The sequence below is a fragment of the Hyla sarda genome, chromosome 8 (genome assembly GCF_029499605.1).
Source record: "Hyla sarda isolate aHylSar1 chromosome 8, aHylSar1.hap1, whole genome shotgun sequence".
NCBI lineage: Eukaryota > Metazoa > Chordata > Amphibia > Anura > Hylidae > Hyla > Hyla sarda.
The window spans coordinates 210,701,164-210,715,012 of NC_079196.1; the positions used below are offsets into that span (position 1 = coordinate 210,701,164).

Here is a 13,849-nt window from a genome sequence, read left to right on the forward strand (position 1 = left end):
AAGAAGCTGATTAAATTAACAAGCAATTATAAGACTGAGAGAGGGAGAGTGGGCGGCCGAGTCTTGTCCCCAGCAGACGGTAACACATGTGAGGCCTGTGGTGTAATGTATTTCATCAGTGTAAGTAGCTGTGGGTATGAGAGACCCGCCGGGACCTCCCCGCTATCCTGTACAATGGCCGCAGCTTTATCCTCCAATTACTCTCATAACGGCACCAGGTGAGAAGACGATGACTACTTCTTGCTGTAATAAATGGATTACTCACTGCTCTACATGTCGGCTAACAGGATGTCAGAGAGCGCGGCTAGAGGACGCCATCAATCATATTCTGCACAGGCTCCAGGCTTGGTAACATAGGTACAGCCTATATCTATATTTATATAGGTAAGAAGCTGTGGGTATATGCGGTATCCTGGCACCCAATCTACCTGCAGCTGAAGAATATAGATTACATTGCGAAGATGCCAATGGGGCCACTGCACTACCAATGATGTATCTAAAAAAACAGTTTTATGCCGCGATCTCTACTGATCCCGGCATCTTAATAGTTCCAGGGGAATTTGGGCTTTATCCATCTTATCCCCTTTCCAAAGGATAGGGGATAAGATGTATGATCGCTGGGGACCCCCGCGATCTCAGTGCAGCCCCCGGCATTCTGTGCCGGGTGCTGCCTCTGAGACGGGGACATGATGTCACAGCCACGCCCCCCTCCACTCATGTCCCTGTCTCGGAGGGGACGTGTGTCAGCGCTGCCTTCAAGACCAGGACGTGATGTCACGGCCACACCCCCTCCATTCATGTCTATGGGAGGGGGCGTGATGGATGTCACGCCCCCTCCCATAGACATGAATGGAGGGGCGTGGCGTGATGTCCCCGTCTCTGAGGCAGCACCCGGCACAGAATGCTAGGGGCTACACCAAGATTGCGGGGGTCCCCAGTGGCAGGACCCCTGCGATCATACATCTTATCCCCTATCTTTTGGATAGGGGATAAGATGGATAAAGCCAGAATACCCCTTTAATAGACAGAGGTCGGAGTGATCTCCGATGTCAGTCATTACTGGCAGGTGTCAGCTGCAGTGCGGCCCGCCGGCTCAATATGAATATTCATTGTCGTGGGTCATGTGAGCGCTGCACCGACTGAGCGCTCAAGTGACAAGCAACAATGAACATTCAAAATGACCTGGCGGGCCCGCCTCCTGTGCGCAATTCACTGAAGATGGATGCCGATCTTGAGAGGGACAGATCTCTGGAGCGCAGGTATGTATTTAACTCATTAACCTATCATCGGTCTCCTGTTCACCCACACTATAACCCAGTGTATTGGGTTTAATGTGGGTGAACAGATGACCGTTTTCCTTTAAAGGGGTACTCCACCCCTAGACATCTTATCCTCTATCCAAAGTCTGATCATGGGGGACCCCCCACGATCTCCCTGCTGCACCCGGCATTCATTTAGAGCTTTGAGTGCAGCGCCTCCTCAATGGCATCCTTCACGCCCTCTCCCATACACTTGCATGGAGGGGGGGTGGCTGTGACATCAACAGCGAGGCGTGACATCACAAGCCTCCGCCCCCACTTAGAACACCTTCAAGGTACAAATTTCCAAAAGGACCATGGTGGGCCAACTTGGACTGATGAGACCTATATATGTCCTGTGTGTGGGCGAGCACATGTTCTGTATACGAGATGGGTGGTTTCCCAGAATCCTCTCCTCTGGTGAACATAAGGACATAGGGGGAGATTTATCAAAACCTGTCCAGAGGAAAAGTTGCTGAGTTGCCCATAGCAACCAATCAGATTGTTTCTTTCACTTTTCAGAGGCCTTTTCAAAAATGAAAGAAGCGATCTGATTGGTTGCTATGGGCAACTCAACAACTTTTCCTCTGGACAGGTTTTGATAAATCTCCCCCCATTGAGGTTATTCTTATTTTGGGAAACGAATCCCATTGTTTTCTTCCTTTTCTAAGCGTATTACTGATCCTGTATAAATATCTCAGGCTCTAAATTTATTCCATGTGTTTATTTCTCCTCGCAGAACGGCAGCAAGATCTCCAGGAGACCAAGTTTGGTGATGCTTGTAGGATTAAGATAAACTATTAACTTTCCTTTTTTCAGCGGCCCGAGAATGCTCTTTACTTATTGTCACTAAGTCTGAGGATGATATGACTGGAGGATTCATCTGGAGGTCCGCAGGTTGAAGACCACTATTGGGTTCAAAATCTTTATTTTTTAAGATTTTGCCCCTAAAAATTGGGTGCGTCTTATACGCCGGTGCGTCCTATAGGGCGAAAAATACGGTATGTATGTTTTTGGTGGATTCAGTTTTGTACTAGTTAAGCTATGCCTCACAGGAAGTGCCCTGTGTGTAGGAAAATATCTTCCCCGCTGTACAAACTTTACCTCATTCATCCTGACATGTCTTCTATATCACTCTGAATGTAGGATATTACTGTAACATTGTATTTATGACTTTAATAAGTGACTCAGCTCTGTATCTGTAAAACTGACATTTAGATTCCGGACGCAGCGGACCTGTGATTTATCAATTTATTATAATACAATAATATGAATTGCAACCAGCGCATGAGGCCTTCGGACTAACCTTCAGAGATAAGGCAGATCTCCGGGCGTCCTCGGCCATGGGCTGTATAATGTATATATTCCAGTCATGAAGTTTTATGTAATGTTCATGGGATGTTTATGGCCCTCGGGGGTTGTACGGGCCCCATATTGTACTGTTTATCACTTTACCGTAGTCTGAACTGCTGCGACAATGGGAACAATATGGAAGCGTCTTGTCAGGATATATGGACTACATGAAGCCATTACAGACTTCTATCTGCTCCATAGTTAATCTGAACAATTGCAGTTTAGCAGCACGGCAAATGGGCCCCCGGAGTAAAGAGCATTGAGTTGAACACATCGGGGGCCAATATGCCAAATGCTGACAGTGCCCCAGGAGCGGTGTTTAACCATGGGAAAATGTGGCCCGGCACGCTTATCAATCAATTTAATGTAGCAAAAAAAAAGGCCATGCGACGCTGGTATGAAAGGAAGCTGGTTTTATAAAGTCTGATTTAAGATGCATTTCCCCTTTAAAAATCCATATATGTGAATGCTAGATGGAAGTAAATTTTGCCCATGACTATGTCCCCCATAGGTGCTATGACTCAACTCTGCCAAATCCCCGAATGGCTAAACTATTGCACAAAAAACGTTGCCTGGTCCTACATGGGGACACTGATTTGTGTTGTCTCAGTACCTGTGTTCCAGCTACCATCCTGAAGAAGTTGTGTGGATGTGAGAAAAACGTTGTGCAAACTACAGCAATGTGTTTGGGGTACTGTAAATGTACTTGCATAATTGTTTTGCCCTACAGTAGAAGGAGGTAAAATGAGAGTGTAAGGGTTAAAATTAGCATATACTGTTGTATCAGATGATTGATGCCTTGGTCATGTGATGCTCCCTAAGCCTATGGCTGTGGAAGAAGTCACTAGTCCAGCCTCCTCTCCAAGTTGAAGGGGTAGATCTGAAGCCTGTTAGTTAGTCAGAGTCTGTGTGAACATCCCCTTCCAGGGTATTTGAACATAGAGAAAACACTACTTGATTTTGACCATACAGTTCTAGAGCATTCTATAGTGCCCCCACAGGGTAAATGAGGTATTACACCTTTTTGGGTCCTCCAGCATGAGAGCTGCTGTTTTAAACAATATACCGATTTTGTTGATGAGTGAGAGTCCTTAATGGAAAGCCTCCCCTGTAATAGGGTATCTGAACATGGAGAAAATACTAGATTATGTCCATGCAGTTCTAGAGCTATGGTGCATTCTATAGTGCCCCCACAGGGGAAATGAGGCATTACAGTAGAATCTCCCAATAGCGGACACTCACAGGGAATAAAAAAGTGTCCGCTATTGAGAGATGTCCCTTATTGGGAAAAAGGCTCAAAATTCTTCCTAAATGTCTGAATCCTGTCCTGTACTCACTCCAGAGTGTTATTACCTATAAAACACAATAAGAAGCAATATTACAGTACAATCTCCCAGTGTCGTTTAATCTCCGCTCATCTCCCCCCCCATCGTGTATCATTTCATTCTCACTTTTATACCCTGTGCCATCTTATTCCCCTTGCATTGTGCCAAATTATCCCCCCCCCATGCCATTTCATTCCCCTTTGTAAATTCATCACCCCCTCCCCCCCCCCCCCCCCCCCCCCCCACTTTTTATGAAGTGGCACAGGGGGATAAAGGGGGAATAAAATGGCACAGGGGGTGGTAAAAAAAAAAAGGGGGTGATGAATTTGCAAGGAGGGCAATAAAGGGGAAATGCAATAGCACAGGAGGGAATCAAGAGGAAATTATGTAGCACAAGGGGTAACAAAGGGGGGAATGATTTGGCACAGGGGAATAAAGTGGTATGCTTCTTTCTATTTAAAGGGGTATTCCAGGCCAAAACCTTTTTTTAATATATCAACTGGCTCCGGAAAGTTAAACAGATTTGTAAATTACTTCTATTAAAAAATCTTAATCCTTCCAATAGTTATTAGCTTCTGAAGTTGAGTTGTTGTTTTCTGTCTAACTGCTCTCTGATGACTCACGTCCCGGGAGCTGTGCAGTTCCTATAGGGATATTCTCCCATCATGCACAGCTCCCGGGACGTGACATCATCATTGAGCAGTTAGACAGAAAATTTCAGAAGCTAATAACTATTGCAAGGATTAAGATTTTTTAATAGAAGTAATTTACAAATCTGTTTAACTTTCCGGAGCCAGTTGATTATATATATATATATATATATATATATATATATATATATAAAAAGGTTTTGCCTGGAATACCCCTTTAATTTTCCACTTTGAAAAAAATGACTACTAGGGGTCTCCCTACCAGTCCTGGCCGCAAGCCCTTTTTATAGATTTCCGACTCATGCTGGAGTCCTAAATCTCAGACTGCAGCCGGGTCACACAGACAAGCTCAGCACTGCTCCCTGCCAGGGAGCAGTGCTGAGCTTGTCTGTGTCCCGGCTGCAGAAAGAAGCATATTTTTTATTTTTTTTGCTATTGGAAAGTTATTCTGCATACATCAAATCTATAATATATCAAAAGTTTTTTGGATGAAAAGTACCCTTTAAATCTTATGGGACTCTACCGGGGAATTAAAAAACTGTCCCCAATGGGAGATTTCTCTGTACACCTTTGGGGTCCTCCAGTGTAAGAACTGCTCTTTGAAGCTATTTTCTGATTTTTTTTTTTTCTCTTTAGGTGAGAGACCTGAAAGGCAAACCTGCCATGTATTAGGGCATCTAAAAATGGAGAAAATGCTATTTGATATTGCCCATACAGTACTAGAAGAAGAAATGTAAGCTCATTATGATTCATGTAGATGAGGCAGACACGGAAGAGAACATTCGGTATTATAAATACGCTAACAAGCTCCACATAAGAGGAAAAAGGCATCAGAACTACATGTCACAAGGTGAGCGGATCAGCAGGATTTTGTGCCAGGGCTGGTGGGCATCTGCTGTGATTGCATAAAATCATACAATGTCCATCTATCAGTGCTCCCCGCAGTCTCCATCATTAGACAAGTGAAAGAGATCAGAGTGTACGCTGCATTTATCACAATCTTCCCGTCTTTGCCAAGGTACTGTGGCACTCATGCGGCCTAATGGTTAACAGGTTGTGTGCTGGATGCTGTACAGAAAACCCTCACTGCACACCTTCTAAATAAATATGCTGGGTTGGGACTAGGGCTGCCACCTGGCCGGTATTTTTATATAAAAAATAATGGCGATACAATGGCCGGTATTTATCCAACCAATCCTCCAACTCCTGGAATGTTGCACCGTATACTATGCCAGTGTTTCCCAACCAGAGAGCCTCCAGCTATTGCAGAACTACAACTCCCAGCATGTCCGGACAGCCAACGGCTGTCCGGACATGCTGGGAGTTGTAGTTTTGCAACAGCTGGAGGCACCCCTGGTTGGGAAACACTGACCTATGCAATGGCCGGTATATATCCAACCAATCCTCCAACTCCCGGAATGTTGCACCATATACTATACCAGTGTTTCCCAACTAGAACGCCTCCAGCTGTTGCAAAACTACAACTCCCAGCATGCCCGGACAGCTGTTGGCTGTCCGGGCATGCTGGGAGTTGTAGTTTTCCAACAGCTGGAGGCACCCCTGGTTGGGAAACACTAACCTATATTATATACTACTATATTGTCCAACATGCTGGGAGTTGTAGTTTTGCAACAGCTGGAGGCACACTGGTTGGGAAACACTTACCTATAATATATAATACTATATAGTCCAACATGCTGGGAGTTGTAGTTTTGCAACAGCTGGAGGCACGCTGGTTGGGAAACACTGACCTATGCTATATACTACTATATAGTCCAACATGCTGGGAGTTGTAGTTTTGCAACAGCTGGAGGCACCCCTGGTTGGGAAACACTGACCTATACTATATACTACTATATAGTCCAACATGCTGGGAGTTGTAGTTTTGCAACAGCTGGAGGCACCCCTGGTTGGGAAACACTGACCTATACTATAAACTAGTATGTAATACAACATGCTGGGAGTTGTAATTTTGCAACAGCTGGAGGCACACTGGTTGGGAAACACTGACCTATAATATATAATACTATATAGTCCAACATGCTGGGAGTTGTAGTTTTGCAACAGCTGGAGGCACCCCTGGTTGGGAAACACTGACCTATGCAATGGCCGGTATATATCCAACCAATCCTCCAACTCCCGGAATGTTGCACCATATACTATACCAGTGTTTCCCAACTAGAACGCCTCCAGCTGTTGCAAAACTACAACTCCCAGCATGCCCGGACAGCTGTTGGCTGTCCGGGCATGCTGGGAGTTGTAGTTTTCCAACAGCTGGAGGCACCCCTGGTTGGGAAACACTAACCTATATTATATACTACTATATTGTCCAACATGCTGGGAGTTGTAGTTTTGCAACAGCTGGAGGCACACTGGTTGGGAAACACTTACCTATAATATATAATACTATATAGTCCAACATGCTGGGAGTTGTAGTTTTGCAACAGCTGGAGGCACCCCTGGTTGGGAAACACTGACCTATACTATATACTAGTATGTAATACAACATGCTGGGAGTTGTAGTTTTGCAACAGCTGGAGACACCCCTGGTTGGGAAACACTGACCTATACTATATACTACTATATAGTTCAACATGCTGGGAGTTGTAGTTTTCATTTGGGGCAGCTGCTGAGCCACAGGCTGTATCAGGACATGCTGGGAGTTGTAGTTAATAGCTAATTGCAACTCCCAAATTTATTTAAAAAAAAAGCAATAAAAAAGTCACATCAAAATAAAAATGGTACTGTTAAAAACTACATATGGGGGCGCAAAAAATGAGCCCTCGTACAGCCCCATATAAGGAGAAATAAAAAAGTTATAGGAGTCAGAATAGGACAAAATTTCCCCCCCGCTTATGTGTATCCTGGGATGTCACGCATATATAATGCAATATAATGATGCAAATTAGCCTGCACAGGATAAGCTGGCTCAACCTCGGACGATGTTTAGGTTAACCGTGCCCTGGCGTCACGAAAAGGTTAATTTGCACATTACCCTCACCCGACAACACACTTACATTCCATTACCTATTCCAGGCGGTAATGGGAACATATAGAAGAAACATTCTGCTCAGATTTACCGGAAACATCTAGTCGCCGGTTCTGTCCAATGTTTCTATTGTGGAAGCGGGAGTTCATCATTGTTGTACTAGAGGATAAAGCCACTTTGTTACGGAGCATCAGGGAAACGTGAATGCCGCTTGCAAACCGGGAACAATAGAGCATTGCGCTGGGCCAGGGCTGAGAATAAGAGGGCATTGTTAGATCGTGATCCCTTCATATAATCCTCATAAACCTCAAGGACATGAAAACCTTCTGTTATCACGATGTGGAGGGAGCACAGAACATACGGCCGAGATATCACAGGGACAACAGCATGATGGGAAATCTGAGAACATCACAAGCTCTAACCATGCATGGTCATGAACCTGGCATCCTGGCATGGTCAATAACCACCAACTGGATGAGCAATGCTGCAAGTGCATCTGTCACCAAACATATGGGGCCCAGGTAGGGTTAAAACCTGGCCACTATTTTATATTAAAAATACCGGCAATGCAATGGCCGCTATATATCCAACCAATCCTCCAACTCCCGGAATGTTGCACCATATACTATACCAGTGTTTCCCAACTAGAACGCCTCCAGCTGTTGCAAAACTACAACTCCCAGCATGCCCGGACAGCCGTTGGCTGTCCGGGCATGCTGGGAGTTGTAGTTTTGCAACAGCTGGAGGCACCCTTGGTTGGGAAACATTGACCTATACTATATACTACTATATAGTCCAACATGCTGGGAGTTGTAGTTTTGCAACAGCTGGAGACACCCTTGGTTGGGAAACATTGACCTATACTATATACTACTATATAGTCCAACATGCTGGGAGTTGTAGTTTTGCAACAGCTGGAGGCACCCCTGGTTGGGAAACATTGATCTATACTATATACTAGTATATAATACAACATGCTGGGAGTTGTAGTTTTGCAACAGCTGGAGGCACCCTTGGTTGGGAAACATTGACCTATACTATATACTACCATATAGTCCAACATGCTGGGAGTTGTAGTTTTGCAACAGCTGGCGGCACACTGGTTGGGAAACACTGACCTATACTATATACTACTATATAGTCCAACATGCTGGGAGTTGTAGTTTTGATTTGGGGCAGCTGCCGAGCCACAGGCTGTATCAGGGCATGCTGGGAGTTGTAGTTAGTAACTAACCTGCAATTCCCAAATTTAATTAAAAAAAAAAGCTATCAAAAAGTCCCATCAAAACAAAAATGGTCCTGTTAAAAACTAGAGATCGGGGCTCAAAAAATGAGGCATCATACAGGCCCATATAAGGAGAAATAAGGAGAAGTTATAGGGGTCAGAATAGGACAAAATTGCTCCTGCATATGTGTATCCTGTGATGTCATGCATATATAATTAATTATGCAAATTAGCATGGCCGGTATTTTTTTTCCAAAAAAGGTGCCAACCCTAGGCCCAGCGCCCTCAATGCGCAGTCTATGACAGGGCCCCAATGAGCATGTGACATTCAAAACTCTGGCCTATGAAACAGAGGGACCAGTGGACCTTTGCCACCCGATGTAGTTAAGCCTCTGTCCTTGCTACATCATGTTGGTACCCAAAATATTGTTTATGGGGTACTCCACTGGAAAAAAAAAAATATTTTAATCAACTTATGCCAGAAAGTTAAACATATTTGTAAATTACTTCTATAAAAAATTCTTAATCCTTCCAGTACTTATCAGCTGCTATTATGATCCACAGGAAGTTCTTTTCTTTTTGAATTTCCTTTCACTCCCTTTCCTTTCTGACACCTCTGTCCATGTCGGGAACTCTCCTGAGCAGGATAGGTTTGCTGTGGGGATTTTCTCCTACTCTGGACAATTCCTAAAATGGACAGAGGTGTCAGCAGAGAGCACGGTGGTCAGACAGAAAGGAAATTAAAAAAAAAAAAAATTTCCTGTGGATCATAACAGCAGCTGATAAGTACTGGAGGGATTAAGATTTTTAAATAAAAGTAATTTACAAATCTGTTTAACTTTCTGGCACCAGTTGATGGAAAAAAACAGTTTTCCACTGGAGTACCCCTTTAAGGTACAATTTACTCCGTCCGTGTATTTTCTGTACGGAATGTTCTATTTACGAACAACAGCTAATAGGAAGGAAGCGATACTATAGACATAATGGTGGAAGATAGCAGGTGCCCCACCGGGCTCTCAGGACCAGAGGAGTAGAGATGAGCGAACTTACAGTAAATTCGATTCGTCACGAACTTCTCTGCTCGGCAGTTGATGACTTTTCCTACGTAAATTAGTTCAGCTTTTCGGTGCTTCCGTGGGCTGGAAAAGATGGATACAGTCTTAGGAGACTCTTTCCTAGGATTGTATCCACCTTTACCAGCCCACCGGAGCACCTGAAGGCTGAACTAATTTATACAGGATAAGTCATCAACTGCCGAGCCGAGAAGTTCGTGACGAATCGAATTTACTGTAAGTTCGCTCATCTCTACAGAGGAGCGATAGTAGGACGATGCAGGCGAGTAAATAGAGATTATTCCTGAAAAACCAGGACAGCGCGGAAACCTAGGAGATGTTACAGATTAACAGGATTATCTGCTCTCCTGAACTCTACGGAGTAAAACAAAGACATCATTTTATGTTGTGCAGTGAAGGCTCCCATCCCAGGGATCGGTTTTGGGGTTTATGGAGCTGGGGGGGGGGGGGGGGGTCTGGAGGAAATAGGTGTGGGGTCAGCAAATCTGCCAATTGTAGGTAGAGGCATAAGACAGGGGATTCGATGCTGCATATTAAAGGGGTACTCCGATCCTGAGACATCTTATCCCCTATCCTTTAGATGTCTCACCGCTGGGGACCCGCCGCTGGGGATCCCCGCAATCTTGTATTTGCCACCCAGCTGTTTGAGCTGCACGCCGCGGTGCCAGCTCACAAACAGCCAGGTGGTGACCACGGGGCCGGAGTATCGTGACGTCACGACTCTGCCCCATGTGACGTCACCACCTGCTCCAGCTATGCAAGTCTATGGGAGGGGGCGTCACGCCCCCTCCCATAGACTTGCATAGCGGGGGCAGGTGGTGACGTCACGATACTCCGGTCCCGTGGTCGACCACCCGGCTGTTTGTGAGCTGGCACCGCGGCGTGCAGCTCAAACAGCTGGGTGGCAAATACAAGATTGTGGGGGTCCCCAGCGGCGGGACCCCTGCGATGAGACGTCTTATCCCCTATCCTTTGGATAAGGGATAAGATGTCTCAGGACCGGAGTACCCCTTTAAGGCTGTTCCGAGCCTGAAAAAGCTGGGTGTCTTGTAAGAGAATATGCACACAACTCAGGATGGGAACATAATGAAGTTTTATGGGCCGTGCTAGAGTCGTAGACATGTAGACAAGCAGACATGACCATTTGTCTCCTGTGCCATAGGACCACCCTTTTGCAGCTTGATAGACACCGTAAGTTAGTTGGCAATGCCTACCCTGGGTTGAGTCTAGTTGCTGCGAGGACCTTCAGTAGCTACCTGGGGTACCAGCTTTGCCCGAACCTCAGGGACATTTTTTCTGCAGCCTTCAAGAGGAAGATCAGGGTCAAACTTCTACTAGTCTGAGAGGGTCATAGATTTCATGGCAATCCAAAACCTTAGTGGACCTCCAGTTGGGTTTGGACATTTTCTATTGTTGGAGACAACTGGTTTCTGTCACTACAGGGAGTTTAATATCTCAGGAACTAGCTTAAAGGGGTACTCCACCCCTAGACATCTTATCTTAGGGAATAAGATGTCTGATCGCAGGAGCCCATCAGCTGGGACCCCCCGCAATCTCTGTGCAGCACCCGGCATTCATTTAGAACGCTGGGTACGGGCGGCGAGGGGCATGACGTCACACCACATCCCCTCAATGCAAGTCTATAGGAGGGGGGTGTGGCAGCTGCTATGCCCCCTCCCAAACATTTGCATTGAGGGGCATGGTGGGATTTCACAAGGGGTGCAGCCATAACGTCATGACCCCCACCACCTGCTCCAAGAGTTCAGAACCAGATGTGGGACAGCAGAGTACCCCCTTAAGACACTGCTGACTCATCACTATTTGTTGCTAGTCCCCAATGGTTGGAACTGTAAATCCTTCAAGAACTGTATATATAGGTATATGGATGATCCATTTATTGAGAGTAAAGTTACTCATTTCACGGCACTTCTCTCTGGTCTTTTTTTTTTTTTTTGCTGATCCCAGCGTCCAGGACACCCCAAAGCACCATCATGCTGGCACTGCATTTGGGTGTGCCCCAGGGGAAAAAGGAAGGGACTACCATTACCCAAACATCTGAACAGCCCCCCTGTTCTGTTCTCCTTATGTGTTCTCCGAATGACTTCTGTGAGCTAAGATAATGGTCAGAGTCATGGGCTACATCTATGGGAGCTGAAGCGGCTCAAAAAGGTTCTACTGTGCAGATATACAGCGAGTGCAAATGGCCACTAGGTGGAGCTGTTGCACAAGAACTATTACAATGTGAATACAAGGCATAGTAACATATACAATGTATTTTACGCCATGCCGGTAACAAAGCCTGCTGAAGGCAAGCACCCCCCCCCCCCCTCCCCCACTATTGCGTGTACCTCAGGGGTGTCTCCAGGGTCACTGCAGCCTTCAATACCTCTCTGCGCTAGTGTGTAGAACTACAGTGGTCCCTCAACATACCATGGTAATTCGTTCCAAATGAACCATCGGTACTTTTACCCATCATATGTTGAGGGATCCGTGCAATAGTAATATAGAATGTTATACTCACGTGTCCCCGCCGCTCCGGACCGTCACCGCTGCCCAGGATCGTCGATCTCCATTGCCATCATCACGTCGCTACGCACGCCGCTCCTATTGGATGACGGTCCGGCGTGCGCGGCGATGTGATGACGACGAAGGAGAGCGACGGCCATGCAGCAGAACCCTAAGAGGATGGTCCAGAATGTTGGGGACAGGTGAGTGACACTACCCGGACCACACGGGACACCTTAAATGGCTATCCGGTGGCAGCTGAAGCAGTCTGCGCTGCCGGATAGCCGTTTATGCGATGGCCCCGACATACAAAAGCATCATATGTTGATGCTGCCTCTGAGAGACCATTGCATGTTGAAATTATCGTATGTCGGGGGATCACTGTACAAGTCCTAGCTGGCCCTCAGAATAACATCTACAACCCTGCTCTTGTATGCTGCAGGAAAGTTGCCCTAATCTGGTGTGCCTCCAGCTGTTGCAAAACTGCTGTAGTTATAGTTTTTGCAAGAACTGGAGGCACACTGCTTGGGGAACTCTAGTTTAATGGGTATGGGGGCCTCTTGACTCTTCCTGTATACAGTGTATATATATATATATATATATATATATATATATATATATATATATCTACAGTAGAATCTCCCAATAGTGGACACTCAGGGGGAATAACCAAGTGTCCACTATTGGGTGATTGTCCCTTATTGGCTAAAAAGGCTCAAAAATCTTTCTAATTGATAAATACTGCCCTGTACTCACTCCAGAGTGTAAAAAGCTAAATTACAGTACAATCTGCCAGTGACTTTTAATCTCCCTTTATCCCGCCCCCCCCGTAATCATTTCATCCCCCCTATTATACCCTGTGCCATCTTATTCCCCTTTACCCCGGGGCCACAATTTCCCCTTCATACCCCTCACCTGTGCCATTTCATTCCCCCTATATTACTCTCTGTGTAAATTAATCACCCCCCTCCCTTTATGAAGTGGCACAGGGGGATTAAGGGGGAATGAAATGGCACAGGGGGTGGTAAAGAGGGGGTGATGAATTTGCAAAGAGGGCATTCACAGGGGAATTAAATAGCACAGGGGGGATCAAGAGGAAATGATGTGGCACAGGGGGTAATAAAGGGGGGATGATTTGGCACAGGGAAATAAAGTGGCATGGAGGAATAAGGAAAGGGGGGGCCTGGGCCCCTTACTGGGGTATTGGCTGTACCCCCTGACAGCGACCCTGTGTACAAGGTAGGGTCGGCACATAAGCCTGGTTGTTCCCTATTGGGAGTGTTTTGCCCCCTATTGGGAGTGTTTTGTTCCCTATTGGGAGTGTTTTGTCCCCTATTGGGAGTGTTTTGTTCCCTGTTGGGAGTGTTTTGTCCCCTATTGGGAGTGTTTTGTCCTCTATTGGGAGTGTTTTGTCCCCTATTGGGAGTGTTT

General features: G+C 45.9%; 1 protein-coding gene and 1 long non-coding RNA gene across 11 annotated transcripts in view; one reads left to right on the top strand and one right to left on the bottom strand.

The window, feature by feature from the left end:
- Positions 1-13,849, bottom strand: part of CASKIN1 (CASK interacting protein 1) — a 299,543-nt gene that overhangs the window by 226,506 nt on the left and 59,188 nt on the right. The gene's annotated exons all lie outside the window — the stretch shown is intronic.
- The window catches only part of LOC130285573 (uncharacterized), a 65,284-nt gene continuing 52,987 nt past the window's right edge, over positions 1,553-13,849 (top strand). For 4 of the 7 annotated variants that reach the window (XR_008847373.1, XR_008847374.1, XR_008847378.1 and 1 more), the window contains exons 1-2: positions 1,930-2,070; positions 5,263-5,476. This is a non-coding gene — a long non-coding RNA (uncharacterized LOC130285573). The other 3 variants (XR_008847379.1, XR_008847377.1, XR_008847376.1) reach the window with 3 other exon arrangements.